Source organism: Callorhinus ursinus, unplaced genomic scaffold (genome assembly GCF_003265705.2).
Source record: "Callorhinus ursinus isolate GAN/ISIS: 27379988/994484 unplaced genomic scaffold, GSC_fseal_2.0 scaffold54, whole genome shotgun sequence".
In the NCBI taxonomy this organism is placed as follows: domain Eukaryota; kingdom Metazoa; phylum Chordata; class Mammalia; order Carnivora; family Otariidae; genus Callorhinus; species Callorhinus ursinus.
Genome location: NW_027397116.1, coordinates 8,776,461 through 8,794,473, shown reverse-complemented (window position 1 = coordinate 8,794,473; position 18,013 = coordinate 8,776,461). Strand labels below are relative to the sequence as shown.

At 44.5% G+C, this 18,013-nt stretch overlaps 1 protein-coding gene across 2 annotated transcripts in view; it reads right to left on the bottom strand.

Moving 5' to 3' along the window:
* The window catches only part of ESRRG (estrogen related receptor gamma), a 616,331-nt gene extending 598,873 nt beyond the window's left edge, over positions 1 to 17,458 (bottom strand). Inside the window, exons 1-2 of one of the 2 annotated variants that reach the window (XM_073884096.1) lie at positions 17,335 to 17,458; positions 16,461 to 16,538 (exon numbers count right to left, since the gene is read on the bottom strand). The gene's annotated coding sequence lies outside the window, so the exon portion shown is untranslated. Of the gene's footprint in view, positions 1 to 16,460; positions 16,539 to 16,959; positions 17,024 to 17,334 lie in introns of those variants that run through there. The other variant, XM_073884099.1, reaches the window with a different exon arrangement.
* Positions 17,459 to 18,013: the final 555 nt, after the last annotated feature.

Below are 18,013 nucleotides of genomic sequence, written 5' to 3'. Positions count from 1 at the left end.
GGACCATGTAAATGTCTGAGTCCCTCTCCAGATCTGCCCTAATGACTGAATGCTAACCTCCAATACAAAATGAAAAAGAAAGAGAGTGAAAAAACACACAGGCCTGGTTACATTTCCTTTGTATCTGCCAACCCTCTTCCAGTAGATTCATTCTAATTTCATTTAGTCCTGCAACATAAAGGCATAGTTCATTTTCCAAGTATGATCTCTGTGCTTTTCTTGTAGGTTGGCTGGCTTTGATTTATTTAGGAGAGAATGTCCCTTGAGTAAATATTACATGGTTTTAAAAATAACAGAAGCATTATTTGAAACAAAGGTTGCATTGGAGAGTAAATGTAAACTTAAGGTTTAATGACATGTTGTGTCATAATGTAACTTCTTAGCCAGGGATTGAAAACACTCTACAACTGAGCCCCAGCTTGCCTTTCCAGTGTTTTCTTGCCCTTTTTAATGATGTGGGAGAAATCGTGTGGGCTTTGGGGGTCAGTTAGATCATTTATTCGCCAACATTTACTGGGAAAGTATTATGTATAAATTATAGTAATAGGTACTGGGAACCCCAAAATGAATATTATTAATAATAATGTAAATGCTGCTCCATTCCTTTGAAAAGTTCAGTTTAATAAAAAGAAACACACACAAAAGTAATTACAACATAGTATATGTGAAGTAATAGAAGTACACTTTATATATAGTGGAAATGATTCCTCCTAGATATCCCCAAGGCACCTCCCATTCAAACTCTGTCCAAACTAGTTTTCTTCTAGTGTTCCTAATCTCCACGACTGGCTTCACCATCCATCCGGGAACACAGGGACCAGCCCTCATAGCACCTCTCCCTCGTCTACCATACCCATTCCCAAATATGAATTATTTCATCCCCATTATCACAACCCTAATTCAATATATCTGTATCTCTTCCTTGAACTAACAAGTTTAGCATTTTCCACTCAGCTCACTCTCAAACTCATTCTTCACAGTAACCAGGGTGAATTCTTTAAAAAAACAAACAACCGTGATCACGATCTTCTCTATCTCATTTTAAGTGGCTCTCCATTTCTCTTAGAATAGAGAATCCTCCTTAACATGGCTTATGAGGTTCTTCAGTGTCTAGCCCCTAGTTACTTCTGCCTCATCCTATACCTCATTCCCCAACCCATGTCCCCACTGAAACTGTTCTTTATTCAATTCCTTCATATATTCTAATGGGGTTCAGGACATGCTATCCCAAAATATGGTATCTTGGCATATTGACTATTTTAAGCTGGAGTCTGAGCAATCAGCAGAAGCAAGAAGGTCTCTCTGACCTTCCCCCATGCTTCTTCCCTCAAGCAGATCATAAGCCCCTCATGTGAGAGGTACCATTTCTATACCCATGGGAAAGGAACATTCTTGTCTCCAAAATGGAGGGACACCGGGAAGAATCCAAATGAACAGGCCTTATTTTTTTTCCCCCAGTTTGCTACACTTAGCTCATACTCTTTGCCTTATCATATCTCTCTACAGCTTTCCACTCAAACCTAGCACAAAAACACTCAGGCTTAACCATTTCTTTGGGTCTTCATTTCCTTATGAAGGTTCCCGTGTCACATAAAACTTACATTAAATAAATGTGTGCTATTTCCTCCTGTTCATCTGTCTTTGTCAGTTTAATTTTCAGACCCATTCAGGAACCCCAAGAGGATCAAAGGAAACCTTTTCCTCTCTTAGAATCCCAAATTCCCTCCTAACATAAAGGCTTCATACACACTGTCACCTCTACCTACAATTCATTTCTCTCATCTGGTGAATTCGTCATTCCGTTTCCACTTAAGCACACTTCCTTGGTGAGAGTCTCCCTGTACTCCCTTACCAAGTCAAATTCTCCCACTATGGGCTAACCCTTGTGCCCTTTTTTGTTTTTCATAGTTTTTTTTTTTTTTTATCACAGTTGTAATTTTCTGTTTGTTTGTGAGAATATCTGACCAATGTCCAACTCTACCATTAGATTATAAACCCCACAAGGGCAGGAATGATCTCTCTCCCCATCACGTCCAATGCTTAGCACAATGCCTAAGAGTGACAGATATTCAATAAAATCCGTGGAATACATGAAACAACAAAGAAACAGTGCTGAACTTTGCCTACAGAAAGTTGGGCTATGCCACAGACAAGGTGTCGGCTGCGTCGGGTGTTAAAAAGTATATAATGATTCATTAGGCAGAGGGAACAAATGAGCAGAGACACAAAGAAATGAAACAGTCTGACATAGCTCAGTGTAACTGAAGCTGTGGGTGTGATCTGTTTGGAGGAGGGGAACAGTAAAGTGTCAGAAATGAGGCTGGAGAGACTCAGGGACTAAACCACAGAGGGCCTTTTGTGCTCTGCAAAGCAATTTGGACTTTTGCCATGGGAAATCACTGAAGGGTTGTAAAAAGGGAGTAAAATGATCATCAGATTTGCATTTTAGAAAAATCACTCTCATGGTAGTGTGAAGGATGTCCTTGATAGGTTGATATTGGAGACAGGGTGACCAGTTAGGAGGCCATCCTACAAGTCTATGTGAGGGATGATAAAGCCACAAACCAAGGCAGTACTAGGGGATTCAGTGAAGCAGGCAGCTTCAAAAGACACTGAAGAGATGAAAACGACTGATAATGGGGAATAAGGAAAAAGGAAAAGTCAAAGTACACCACCACCATGGTCTCTGGGCATTCGGGAGGGTGGGGTGGCCATTAACCGAGTTAGGGAGTACAAGATAAGAACTCAATTTGGGTAGATAGGTGAGTGTGTTTCTGAACCCACTGAGGCTTAATATTGAAGGCCTTCGTGCCAGAATGATGATTGTTCTCTAATATCCTTTTCTTCTTTCATCTAATGCTGGTTCAGCTGAGCACAGAACCACCTACTAGTGACCACACTGTTTAGCCTCCCTATGTCCACATGACTAAGTTTCTGACAATGGAATAGGAGCCAAAGTATGCAAGCTCTGTGTCATTTGTTAAAAGGAAATTGCTTGTCCTGGACTTCTTCTCAGGTAACTAAGAGCTGGGTTAGCAGGAAAGCACTATGGAAAGAACCAATGGGTCAATGAATCAGACAGGCCAGACCAAGCATTTCATTAAAAACACTTATTCTGGGGGGATATATATATATATATATATATATATATATATATATATATATTATTTTTTTTACTTATTTAATCCATTGTATATTGGAATCTAATCTATTTTTTTTATTTTTAAAGATTTTATTTATTTATTTTTGCAAGAGAAAGAGAGCGTGAACACACACACAAGCTGAGGGCAAGGACAGAGGGAGAAGCAGGCTCCCCCTAAGCAGGGATGCCAATGCTATGTGGGGCTCCATCCCCCACAGGGACCCCAGGAATATGACCTGAGCTCAAGGCAGATGCTTAACTGACTGAGCCACCCAGGCACCCTGGAATCTAATTTAAAGGCATTTTTTTATGCCCTAAATAATATATACTTTCAAGTAGAGAAATCTAGTAGGCAACTGCCTATACCAGTCTGGACCTCCAAAAAGAAGTCTAGACAACGGTAGAGAACTGATACCTATTAGCATATAGATAGTAGTTAAAACTATGGGAATAGAATAAAAAAAGAAGCACTCTGAAGACAGCCCTGGATTTGTATCCTGGCCTCACTTATTATTCCTGTGAATTTGAGTAAGTTATATCTATGAGCCTATATTATATAAACCTGTAATAGTATCTATATTAATTAGGGTAATTAGCTGCCATAAAGTTAAATTTCCACATCTCAGTAGCTTAACACCAAGAAATTTATCACTCATTTATGTAAAGTCCAATTGCGTACTGAACAGGACCCAGGCTCCCCCATCTAGTAATTCTTTCTCCCCTAGGATCTTGAAATCCTTTGTTTACCGGCTTTTCCCTTTAACAGCCCATGGTAGAAAGGGCACACATGCTTCCAAACCACTTTAGCCTGAAAGTTACTGCATACTTCATTGTTGAAAATAATCCTTTGTCCCCAACTAGATGCAAAGGGACCTGGGAAATGTACTACCCCCTTGGCAGTCACTTCCCCGGCAGAAACACTACAGAATGGAAATGCTATGCAAATTTTGATGAACAATGGCCTCAGAAGTAATCTTCCCTGCTGTCTTGAAGATGAAAAGCAAAAATGAATGGATAATACATCCAACAATGTATCATGTCAAAGAGCCCCTCAATAATGTTAGCTCCTACCTTCTTCCCCATTACTTCCTCTTCGCCCTCCATCCTAAACACACCCTTGTGTCCCAAATAAGCCTTATATTTTCCCATTTTCATGCCTTCATTCACACTCTTGTCTTTATATACAAAACCCTAAGCATTTTTTTTTCTCTTTTCTGCCACAACAATTCCACTTCCACCCATTTTTAACGATCAATCTCAAAGCAATCTCTGGGAGTCTGCTTTTTATAATTCTTTATGGCCATTAAACTCCTTTGAACCACCATCACCATACTTATGAACCTTTCATTTAGCATTTATCGGGTATGCGTTTGGTATTATAACAATATATGTACTTACCCTTCCTGACTACCTCCAAGCCTAAGATGTAAGCTCCCTGAAGACAACAATTGCGTCTAACTCCTCTGGTTCACAGTCATTAAAAAAGTAAACTGAACTTAGACTTTGAACTTAAGAGACCAACGCTTAAAAATCTGGGGTCTCCTCAAAGAATGAAAAGCTGAATACTTACTCAGGCAACTCTGGAAAGGGGGAATAGCCCACTTTGTTTCCAGTATTTATATACTCAGGGGATGACTATATGAATTACTGGGACACTGCTACATTTCTTTATTTCACTTTGTATTTACATGGGGAAGCCTGTGTGGTAAAACCTGTTTATGAACAAAGCACATGCTTAACAAACAATAAAGCAACATATCTTTCAATATTATCATAACTAAGGAAAACAAACAAATCTGAAGAGACTTCTTTAAGAACTCTCCACATGCGGGGCGCCTGGGTGGCTCAGTCCTTAAGCGTCTGCCTTCAGCCTGGGTCGTGATCCCGGGGTCTTGATCCCGGGGTCTTGGGATCGAGCCCCGTGTCAGGCTCCCTGCTCAGTGGGAGGCTTGTTTCTCCCTCTCCCACTCCTCCTGCTTGTGTTCCCTCTCTCGCTGTGTCTCTCTCTGTCAAATAAATAAAATCTTAAAGAAAAGAAAAAAAAGAACTCTCCACGTGCACGAGTCAAGGTGGTAACGTGGCAGTTCTCTGGGTAATCTGATATGTCAACAACCCAACTATTGAAATCCATCCATCAGGTGAACACACATCTCTGAGCTACCTGAGCAGTTGCCAAGTCACTTTGTTCTGTTTAGATATAGCCACTGCCTCAGAAAAAGAAGAAGAGAAAAGAGAAAAACGGGAAGTCACTGGACATTAGGTGGTCCACTGAAAATGCTTGTGTTTTTCTTTTCCCGACAACTATCCTGGTTTAAAAGTACACAATGCATTGGCAGGCAGGAGGTCTTTCTCAGCAAAGAATCTGATCATATGCACCTAACCAAAGGCTGGGTGTTTCTCAAACAGCATGAAGTTTTCCAAGTAGGGAGACTGGCATGTGAACCCCATTAACACTACTCTTTCCAGATGCTCCCAGATGGCCTCAGAATCTCTGAAGGAATCTGAAGCAATCCTTCTGACTTCACTCCCCAGCTGGAAAGAGGAGAGACATAACCAGGGATCCACTCCATGTTCAAATTCATTACCTAGTCCAACTCCAAAGACAGCCTAAAGTTCATCTAATTCCTGGACATTAGTGCTTTGACTAAAGTCTGCCCATCGCTTATCCCAGTGCTCATTAGGCTCTCAGAACCAAACTACTCTGGGGGGTGAAGGTGCAGTGAGGTTCCATTGTTAAGATACACTGCAAATCTATACCAATGCCACAGATTTGCCACAGTGAGATTCAAAAGGGGTTCCGTAGAACATGAGACCTAGTTGTTCTGTATGTGAAGGATCCTGTGATAACTCTGGAAAACATCACAAACAACAGTCCTCTCTCAGACATTCATAGGACATATTGGTACATTGAAGGCTCTGACATGTCCTACCATGAAAAGACCTATTAAACCCAAATTTATTTGTCTACATGACAGCTTCTGGAGCAAAACACTTATTTTTTTAAGACTTTATTTATTTATTTGAGAGAGAGAGAGAGAGAGAGAGGGAGAGTACAGAGGGAGAGGGAGAGGGAGAAGTAGGCTTCCCCCCTGAGCAGGGAGTCCTGCATCCCAGGACCCAGAGAGATCATGACCTAGCCCAAGGCAGAGGCTCAAGCAACTGAGCCACCCAGGCACCCTAGGACAAAACACCTATTAACATCTTTCCTCGATAGACTGTGGGCCCCATGAGGTCAGAGTCCACATTGTTTTCTTCAACTGCTGTTCCTCAACTGTTCAACATAGTACTGGATACTTCAATAAATATTTGATGAATTAATGAATATCCTGTGGAAGTCGGGTACCACAGAACATGCTTTATACAACTATTGACATCTCTGTGGAATAGTCTGAATAAAGACAACCTCCCCAAATAGGAGGATCACTTTGAATCTCATATTCAAATCCCAATTTGTGAGGTTACTCTTAAGAGTACACGGGCATTTATTGTTTCTGGTCAGAAAATTTCTCCTTTGTTCTCAAACTATATCCTGTTAGCGTCAAATTAATCTGACCATATATTTCAAAATTTTTAGTATCTAGACCAGCAATGCTTAAAACTTACTGTGTATAAAAATCTACTGAGGGATGCCTGGGTGGCTCAGTTGGTTAGGTGTCTGCCTTCAGCTCAGGTCATGATCCGAGGGGCCTGGGATCGAGACCTATGTTGAGCTCCTTGCTCAGCAGGAAGCCTGATTCTACCTCTGCTTGTGCACTCTCTCTCTGGCAAATAAATAAAATCTTAAAAAAAAAAACCTACTGAGGGGACTGTTAAAAATGCTAAGTCCTGGGGAGTCAGTATTTCCAGAGTATTTCTAGAGCAGAACCCAGGACTCCACATTTTACACAAATATTCCAGGTCATCCTGACATAGGTGTTCAGGTGGAACACACTCTCAGAAATGTTGAACAAAAGTCACTATAGAAGAGGGGTCCTTGACTTGGTACCAGAAGCCTGGTTTGAGGCCCAGCTCTGCACCCCCACCACTCACGTGGCCATGGCAATAATCTCTCAGCTTCACTTCCTTCTCTGTGGCCACATAATACACTTCCTAACCTAGATACCTAGCTCCTACCCACCCACCTCACAGCATTGGATAAGAGGAAAGCACTTAGGAAACTCTGCCCCGAAACCTGACAGGTACTCACACATAGTGTTTTAACAAATCAGTAAGCTCACAGTTATTTTAACATTCTACGGTATTAAACAAGCTCTATCACAGCAAGTGTTCAACACAGTAAGATTTTCTGATTGTTTAAAGACGAACAAAACAGAGCTGGACCAATAGTGTATGCATCCATATCAGTCAACCTGGCAAACCATCCCTCAGAACATTTGGCTCATGCTTGTGGACACAGTAATTAGCCAAAGCATGGCAAGAGCCAAACTATGTGACATTGGCCACCACATATAGAATGTTAAAATATTTCCTCTGCCTGATACCAGGCCTTCAAAAAGTAGACTCTTCATTCTTTTTTTTTTTTTAAGATTTTTTATTTATTTTTGACAGAGAGAGAGAGAGTGAGAGTGTACAAGCAGGGGAAGTAGCAGCAGAGGGAAGGGAGGAACAGGCTCCCTGCTCAGCAGGGAGGCTGATGCGGGGCTCGATCCCAGGACCCTGGGATCATGACCTGAGCCGAAGGCAGATGCTTAACCATCTGAGCCACCCAGGCGCCCCTGGACTCTTCATTCTTAAGTGGGCTAACAGCTAAAGTAAACTCTTCGGTTGGCATCTATGTATTTACATAGGTGGTGCTTAGCAAGTACCTTCATTAATAATAATAATTAATCATTGTTCCAAAAGTAGGATGCAATGGAATACACATAACGATAATACAGCACTCAGCATATTTAATTCTCCCTCCATCCTGAAGACTCTTCTGGAGCCTGGAGCCCTCAGGGTAATTGCTATGAAAACTGCTCAATCATCCTACAAGAATCCTTTGAAAACACTGTCGATTGTTTCTGAACTTTGCAGTATATTCTGAAGCCTGCCTTCTGGCACAGATCCAATATTGCTTATTTACCTTTTCTTTATGAAATAAGAAAACAAGCGCTATGACTGAAAAATCTCTGCCTAGAAGACAAAATTATTAAAAATTTCCAACTAGCGGAAGTATTACTGTACTTCCTATATATTCATTTGTCATCATTTTTTGGTGTTGGCTTTTCTTGTTCTTCTGATTTTAAACTTTTAAATTTTAAGTGTTAATCCCACGGCCCAAGCATTCAGTGGATATCCAGCAAATTTCGTTGGCTCACTGACCTGTGGTGAATGATAGCAGCAAGAGAAACTGGAAAACTGAATTCATGCCATGATGTTTATCATTGCCTTTGTGCTTAATGTTCTGGTTGTAATCTACTTTCCTTGCCTGTGTCTCATGTTAGCAAGTAACAAATGTGATTGATTACAGGGCTCATGCAGGTAAACAAGTAAATGAATCAAGCCAAGTTTGGTGACCCCATCAAAAGATGGCAGTGATAGCTAGATTTCAGCTAACTATTGTCATGAAGAAAATATAGTAATGCAGTCCCGGCATTCCTGGATCTTCCAATGTTTCCACAGATGTTGGACACATAATAGGTACCCAATAAATATTTACTGCATCAACTAATTCAGAGACTTCAATTTTCATCAGAAATCTCTAGATTTTAGATGTAAGCAACATAAAGTAGCAGTAAGAACATAGACTCTCAAGCCAGACTGCCCAGGTTCAAAATTTAACTCTGTCACTTCTCAGCTACATGACCTTAAGAAAGTTATATAAAAACTCTGTGCTTAGTGTTCTCATCTGTAAAAGGGGGAGAAAAGAAGAGTATCAACCTTTAGGGTTGTTTGAGAACTTAATTTTTTAGTACTTATTAAATCTCAGGACAATAACTGGTACATTGCAACTGCCACATAAATAAATAAGGAAGCTCACACTTAAACTTCAAAATGCCGTATAATTGTCACGTGTATCATCCCATCTTTTCCCCACCATAACTGATGGATGCATGTGTTGCTCTATAGACAAGGAACAGGAGCTTTCTTCAGGATCCTTCGGGGCTGTTCATGGCTATGTGACTCATGCAGGAACTCTGGGCGTGCAGACTTAGAAAGTGCCTAGTGATTTACCCAATAGCATATTCTATAAAATAACAGATGTAGAAATCAGGTCCAAGATTTCTAATGGACAGAATCAGAGATGTCTCGATCAATATTCACCATAAGCCTTCTTACTCAATAACTAAATAATGAAATAAAACGAAGATCTGATTCAAACCACTGTCTGGTTATTTTTAACTCATACATTAATTACTCAAAAGCGGCCAATTTGAGAGAATAAGCAAAACCTTTACATTAGGTAACGTCTGTCTATATTCCTCCCCTTTTATTAATTTTTGCTTTTAAATTGCATTGCAATATTTTAGTTTCTCTTTTCTCTGACTCCAAGACCTTTCTCCCAGGGATTTTACAAATACATCACCTGGGTACAGGCCGGCGTGTGGCTGTGTGTAGAAACTGCTAAGTTAGGAACACCCTGTCAACATTTCTTTTATTTCCCTGGTTGTTGTTGGTTTAAGGCAGATCCCTTAATGTCATTTAAACAGAGGAGACTATTTAAAATTTCTTGGTAGATGAATTTGATAATAATTTTTTTCAAAAACAACAACTGTCTTCTTGGGATAAAAGATCTCATTCAGGAGGGTAAACACCTTATCTGAATAACTCAGGACTTCTTTGAAGAAAAAGGTCAATGTAGCCATAGCTATTTCCTTGTCCTGAATAACAGCTGTAACTTTATGTAGTGCCTGATAACCTGCATTTCACAAAGTCTCTGCCTGGGCATTACAGAAGAGTCTTCTCTTTTTGAGGGTTTAGAGTTTTAAATATTTGTTTTGTGTTGTGCTTAAATCTGAGTCTTTTCATGGATGAGAAAAGCACTTACTGTTTTTCTTTTCTTTTCTTTTCTTTTTTTTTTAATAACTACTGCGGGGCGCCTGGGTGGCTCAGTTGGTTAAGCGACCGCCTTCGGCTCAGGTCATGATCCTGGAGTCCCGGGATCGAGTACCGCATTGGGCTCCCTGCTCGGCAGGGAGTCTGCTTCTCCCTCTGACCCTCTTCTCTCTCGTGCTATCTCTCATTCTCTCTCTCTCAAATAAATAAATAAATAAATAAATCTTTAAAAAAATAAATAAATAAATCTTTAAAAGAAAAAAAAGTGAAAAACCCAGAGAATTGGAGAAAATATAAATATCTGTAAGTCATATACCAGATAAGTATGCAATACTCAGAATATATAAAGAACTCTTACAATTCAACAACAAAAAGACAAGCAACCCAATTAAAAAATGAGCAAAGACAGTGAATAGGCATTTCTCCAAAGAAGATATTCAAATGGCCAGTAAGCACAGGAAAAGATGCTCAGCGTCATTAGTCATTATGAATACACAAATTAAAACCACAGTGAGATACCACTTACACCCACTAGTATAATTTTTTTAATAAAAATGAAATAAATGTTGGTCAAGATGTAGAGAAACTAGAACCCTCAAATGTTTTTGGCAGGACTGGACAATTGTGCAGCCACCGTGGAAAGCAGTATGGGGACTCCTCAAAAAGTTCAACATATGGGGCGCCTGGGTGGCTCTGTCGGTTGAGTGTCTGCCTTCGGCTCGGGTCATGATCCCAGGGTCCTGGGATTGAATCCCACATCCAGGCTTCCTGCTCAGCAAGGAGTCTGCTTCTCCCTCTACCCCTCCCCCCTGCTTTTGATCTCCCTCTCTCTCTCTCTCTCTCTCTCTCTCTCTCTCTAAAAAAAAAAAAAAATCAACATAGAATTATGGTATGACCCAGGAATTTGACTATACCTGACAGATCTGAAAACATACATTGAAGCAAAACCTTGTAAGTGGATGCTCATAGCAGCATTATTCATCAGAGCCAAAAAATGCAAATGTCCATCAACTGAGGAGTATATATAAACAAAATGGGGTATATCCATAAAATCCAGTATTACTCAGCCATAAAGAGGAATGAAATACTGACATGTGCTACAACATCGATGAACCCTGAAGCATGATGCCAAGTGAAAGAAGCAAGACACATAAGGCCCCATGTTAAATGATCTCAATTAGAAAATGTCCAGAACAGGCAAATCCACAGAAACAGAATGTGGATGAGTAGTTGGCAGGGATCGAGAGGAGAGAGGAACAAGGGACTGCTTCATGGGTAGAGGTGATGAAGATGGACTTCAACAGTGATGTTGGCTGCATATCATTGTGAATCTAGTAAAACGTAGTTACATTATATGCTTTAAGATGGCTTAAACGTTTAATTCTATGATATCTGAAATTTTATCTCATTAAAAAAAAATACTGGCTTGAACCGTCACTAGGAAAACAAGAAACTGCTTCTTCCCATACAAAGTAATTTCACACAGTGTATCACCCAAATGATATTAAGGAGTGAAATACTGAATGTAGAAGATCAGTGGCTGATAAGTTGTGCTTATTCCCTTTATTTCACTGTGCCATTTATCATTAGCCTTTTGCGCTTGAATGGCATTTTTGGTTTGTCAGTTTGCCCATAGAAATTTCTTTTCTGATGTTACATTTCCATGTCCAAAAGTTTCTTGTCAATTGTTTAGCCAATTTGGCCATCACGGATTAATGAATAGATGTCAGAACCTTCTCCCTTCTAAATTATATTAAAACATTTAACTTGAAATAATAGAATATTGATGACTCTGGTAAGGGGAAGGATATGATTTATCATAAGTCAGTAATTTGTATCTTTCACTACTTTACAAGAGATTAATGATTAAGAAACATTGATATGTCTAATAGAAAAAGCAAAGAACATTAAGAAAAAACTAATTATCCAGTAAGCCTCCCCCCAAAAGAAGACATACATTTTCTCCCAAAAATAAACGTCTTTTTTTACTATTAAAATGTTAACAATAAAATAGAGCTTACATAAATGGGTCAGAAAAATATACTATGTGCTCCAAACTTAATTTTTTGTCCCGCAAATTTTCCTCTCAACTAGGTAATACAATAGAAAATGTTGAAAGAAACTTTAAGCTGGGAGAAAAAAATCTCTTTTGAATATATACTTGTTAAGCAGTTGAAAGCAGATTCAGTTAGATCAGAGGACATAACTAAAGAATGATGACAAAGTTACACAGAAAGTTCTGAAAAGAAATCTAATTGTCAATGAATTTCAAAGATAAAATTTCCTGAAATGATGTTAAATAATTTTAATATGTCATGATCTTTTAAAATCTCAAAGAAAATTTCTACATTAAAAAGTCATGACAAAAAAAAAGTTTTATGACAAAACTATTCAAATGTTAATATGGCCAGGTTTATTCCAAATAGGCAGAAGGGGAAAACAGAGCAAGTATTTGAATATATCAAGTTTAAAACAAAGAAACTCACTTTCATCTCAAGTATGTGTCTCATTGAGGTGAAAAGCAAAGGCAGTTTTAACCAGAACTACCTGGAGAATTGTGGTGGGAATAATCCTACCTCATAGAAGCTGAACAAATCTGGTTCATGTACTGTTATTGCAAAGAAATTTGAGAAATATAGAAACTAAAACCAACCTGTTGAAGGTGAACAAGACTGTGATGAAAAGAAATGCTTATATTTTAGGTCAAAATTAAGTGAGAGAGAAGAGTGCACAGAAGAGTTTGCAGGTAACACTAGGTATTCAGTGGTCAAATTTTAAAAACACTCAGCCAGAGTATACATCTGAACATTTAGCCAAAATAGTCACCTAAGCTGAGAGCTCTATTTCTTCACTTAAGGGGGAGGAATGAAGTTAAACAGGTAAGACAGAAGAGGAAAGCACTGAGTTAATGGAAATTCCTTGTCAGTCACTTAGCTCTTCTTTCCACTCTACAGAATTCCCCTTCTCCATTTTTCTTTCAGGTCTCAGGTCTTTTCCCAGATTTGTGTTAAATTTAATGATCAAATGGAATCTTAAAGGAGACAGTACTCAACCCCTCTAACTCTCACATCCTAGGAAATATAAGGGAGAACACATAGGTTAGGAATTCCCCCTTAGCTGGAGTCCTGGGGCTCCTGACCCAAGAAAGATTGTTCAGGACAACAGGGAAAGGAGTTGCTCCAGCTTTTAGGAAAAGGGGCCATTGCCTTCATCCATCCACACACACCCCAGCACAGTAATTTGTTTCCACTCAAAGCTCTGGCTGGGGAAAGGGCAAGGGGCAACTGGTGTTGGTTCTAACACCACTGTAGTCCCCAGATGACCCAGCTTCGCTGTAGAGAGAACCCGATGGTAGCCAAGGGATTAAGGGTGAGGGTGAAGAAGACAGGGATTGGCATAGCGCAGCTGAAAGTTTTAGGGCTCAGAACACTCTCTTGGTCTGGGAGGGTTCAGGCTGATCTTCCCACCCTTGGAACAGAGCTGCTCATGGCACCATGAAAACATGATTTAGGGACTGTCAACTCGGGGGGGGGGGGGGGGGGGCACAGGTGGCCACCTCTGCCAAACCCTGGTGCCTTGTTTCCCTGCTTATGGCCTCTTCTCAAGGTTTGTAGGTCACAGACCGAAAGAATTTAAAGAGCCAGTCCCTTACCCCGACACTTTCCAGAGTTCCTTGAAAAGGAGAGCTATTTTGTTCACTAGTACTGTTTGGGAAACAAACAGGCTCCTCCTTCTCTGCCTTCATCTCCTTTCATACACAGTTTACTGTCTAGTTTTGTCTGCACGGTGATCTGTCATCTTTACTCGCTCTCTGGTAGAGAATTGGGGGTCCTTCCTAACCAGGGCCCCAGTCAGCGGGAAAAGCCCCAGGGGGCCCGGAGGCCACCAAGGCAGGGCACCGACGGGCTGGGCCAGAGAGAAGAACTAGGATCCCGGGAGCACAGCCGCAAAGGAGAGAGCTAAGCCAGAGCTTGGGGCAAGTTTATTTTACTTCACTAAGCCGAGGAAGCTGCCAAATTCTAAGATCCCATCAGAGACCGGAAAAAGCCCTACGGGTTCCCAGAATTCCCCACAGCAGAAGGCTTTAGGCGAGCACTCTTCTGGCTGCGCAGTCCCGGAGCCTGGCGCGCCGCGTCCACCTTCAGGGCCCAGAGCCTATGCCCAAGCGGAATGGCCTGCGGTGGGAGAGAGCAAGCTCGGCCTTTTCCATCTTCACCCAGCTTCTGAGTCATACGTGTCCTGGAGCACTGGGGACAGGGTCTTGGAATGTGACTGAGGACCGAGCGCTGAGAAGGCTGAGAAGCTCAAGTCAGTCACGGCGAGAGCGGACGCGCCCACTAGCCGGCCGGGCCAGAGCCCTTGGGCTGGGGGCTTACTGTCTTGGGCTAACGCCCCCGCTCTTGAAAGCACCGTGTTCTTTTCAAAGGAGAAGAGGAAAAACAGCTAGCTAGAGATCATTCTTTTTGGCATACCTTTCCCTTACCGCCTCTTTACTCTCATTTCCTCCTAACTTCCACGTTTCTTTGATGTCCCTCTCTCCTTCCTTCCCTGTCTTCCTCTTAGGACTTACAGAAAGAATAGAGGCGCAGATAAATGCGGGACAGGAGAGCCGAGTGGCATGTACAGTCCGGGAAGGGGGGGGGGTAAGGTAACTAAGACATCACACCCCCCAGACCCCGAATGCGAACATTTGCGGGTCCCTGCCCCTAGTTTCTGCTACGAAGTTGCATTAAGTTTGACATCTACCCCTAAGCCCGCATGAGGCCCAGGGATAGTGGCCGAAACTTGATTCCGCTTCTAACTTGTCCGCTGAGTTTCTGAAAGCTGTTTCGGGCAGGCCGGGGTGAGAATCCGGGCAGCTCCGAGCCAGGTATGGGCGGCCCGCGTCCTGCCTGAACCAGACTGTCCCTGCAGCGCCAGCTCGGGAGGGAGGCAGGGACGCGGGCTGGGAACAGACCCCTCCCCCATCTCTGTGACGGGGAACTCTGGGTGCACACACGCTGGACAGTGAGGTCCCCTCTCCGGGGCATTGCCACAGACCCGTCCTGGCTCTTCGCTCCCCACCAGTCTATGCACACGGCGGACTGAGCGCTTTGGAGATGTGGCCATAGGGGGATTCCACGTGTGACACCCACTGTGAGAGCAGAAACTGGAGGCGGGTAAGAAGTTAAGCCTGCGAGGGCACAGGGCCCCGCGTGAGCGCGCGAAAGACGAGGCCTCAGTTCTCCCCTCACTGGCTCCAAACTCCTCCCCACCTCCGTTCTGGGGCTCTGTCCTTCGGCCAAACGGATCAGAACCCCGGGTTATTTTCAGCCACCACCTCCTCCACCCCCGCACCCCCCCAAATGTCGTGCCTCGGTTCCAGGGGTGGGGGAAGGGCAGTTGGACCGGCGGTGCGCGAGTCTCACGCCTGCCGCCGCGCGCCTGCGAGAAAGCCGGCCTGGCCGCTGCTCGGCGCGCACAGCCCTTCCCCGCCCCATAAACGCGGGCGCCGGGCGCTCCTCTCGCCCGGGACTCGCGAAACGCTCTAGCGGGTCCCACTACCCCGCCCTCTTGACGTCTCACTTCTAAAACGCAGAAGCATCGTCCGAGGCTCTGGCATTTATAAAAAGAGGACAAGGGAAAGGCCCACGGACCCGCCGTGATCTCCTTGCGCCTTTGCTGTCTGCGCAAGCGAGTCCTGTCCGCAGCCTCTGGGGGGGGGGGGGAGGCATCGCAGCGCCCAGTTCCACCTGGAATTTAGGGAACTGACTCTGACCCTATTTCCCGGCTAGCCTCATCCCGGACCCACGTCGTTCCCTCCTTTCTACCGGGCTGTTCCGAGATTTTAATTAAGCCATCTGTCCCTGCATCGCAGAGGGAGGGTCCCAAATGGCGAGGCTTCCAGAGCACTTGGTTCCCATCCAGCGATCGGTGCCACTGCGAAAGTAAAGGTCGCCATCCAAACACTCCTAGTCCCCTCCTCCAGAGCTTGGGGCCGCGCTCCAGACCCGCTCCATCACGCCCCTCCCCCACCCCAGCCCCACACAATTTCCTTCTTTATGAAACACACACGCCCAGCCCACCCCGCCTCCCACGTAAAGACCAGTCCTGTCTTTTTTTGTGCCCAGATGCAAACTCAGCTGGAAGTTGAGAGCAGGGCAGAGTCAGAGATGCACGGAAAGAGAGAATGCGAAGGGAGAAATCAAAGGGGGAGAGCGCGCAAAGAGGAGCTGGAGGTCGCAGGGGCAGCGGCAGAGGTGGAGGACAGCCCGAGGGGCGCGGGCGCCGCGGCGGAGCCGTAGCGCCTCCCCCGCGTCTGCCACCAGCGCGCGCCCAGCGGGGTCAAGCGCGGACTCACATGGTCGGACTGCAGAGCCGCTCTCAACTACTGCGAGTGGGTGGTTTCAGGGCTCCCCGAGATCTTCTCCCCGGCTGCCTGCGGTGTGAAGGCAGAAACAAAAACAAAACAAATCACGGGACACAATCGAGACGGGCCGTTCCGCGCCGCGGGGACCTCTCGCACTTCGTGCAGGAAAGCGGGCGCGGATATTGGGGCGGCCGCGTGTAGCCTATAAATAGCGAACTTTTAGACGGAATCAACTAACAAATGAAAGTAGCGGGCGTAAATTTGCGCACAACCCCCCTTTCCAGGGACGACCCGACCACCCCTCCCGCCGCTCTCTAGGCAGGATTTGGGAGGGGACAGATTCGGAAAGGGAGGTGGAATTTAATTTTATGAGAATTTGCAGTAGTTTTGTTATTTTGCAACGGGGGCTCTCCGCCTCTTTGACCCTCCCTTTCCGCCTACCTTTGCAGCTTCGCCCCCCCGCCCCCCTTAAGCTAGGCACTGTAGGTACCTGCTAGGAAGGGCAAAGGCCCAGGAGAGCGGAGCTCCTAGGGGTTGGCTGTAGAAGTGGGGAGGAGGAGGGGAACACGGAGCCGGGGTTCCCCGGGGATTACTGGAGCGAGGGAAGGAAATCGGAAAACTGCCAGCATTGGGGGTTTCCCTCCGATGCCAGAACAGGAATTTAGGTTATCCCGCGTTTGAGAGGGAAGTGCAAAAGGGTGAGTACAGAAGGCACAAAGGAGTTCCTAAAGTGCAGGTTTCCTTTCCCAGGGCAACAATAACCCTCCAGTGCTAGCAAACCCCCTCTCAGTAACTTTACTTGAACCCTCGGCCCTGACGGGGCCGGGAGAGCGAAGGCGCACGCCGGGGTTAAGTCCTTGCTTGCCTTGGGGGCCGCAAGCTCTCGAAGAAGCGCGTCCAGCCGGATGGTGCCCCAGGGTCTGGTTTGCCAGCTCCCCCGGGCCGGACGCCTTTTCGCCGAGCCCGCTCACACCTGCCCACCGGAAGAGCTCTATTTCACCGCGAGTGCTGAGCACCACTAGCCGTCCGCCCGCCCCCTTTCCTTGCGCCAAGGCCGGATTGCCAATGGTGATTGGGTTAGTTCGATTTTCATTTTCTTTCTAGGCGCTTCTTCGAAAATAAAACCCCCGAGGACGGCAGACACTCGCTCTCCCCTCCAAACTCTCTAGTTCAGGAGGTTGTTTCACTGAATTTTTCCTGGGTGTTTCACACGAACCACAGCCAATAGGGTATCCATTGGGGCGGGAGTGGGGGTTGGAGAAATTGAGGGCGCTGCAGGTGAGGGCCAGCAGGTGAAAGGCGATTGCCGTGATCCCCTTTGGAGGCTCGGTTCACGCAAGGCCTGCGGAGCGGGGGCCAAGCCCGCTTAATGGGCCTAAAGGCGGCCTCTAGCTGGGAGGAGGGAGGAGGGAGCCAGCGAACGGTCCTGCTTTTCCTTTCCCTCGCCTACCCCAGCCGCACACCACCATCCCGCCCCCAATTAACGGAAATGTCAAATGCCTAACCTCTACCCCTCACCCCCGGGAGAAGATCAGGGTTCCCGA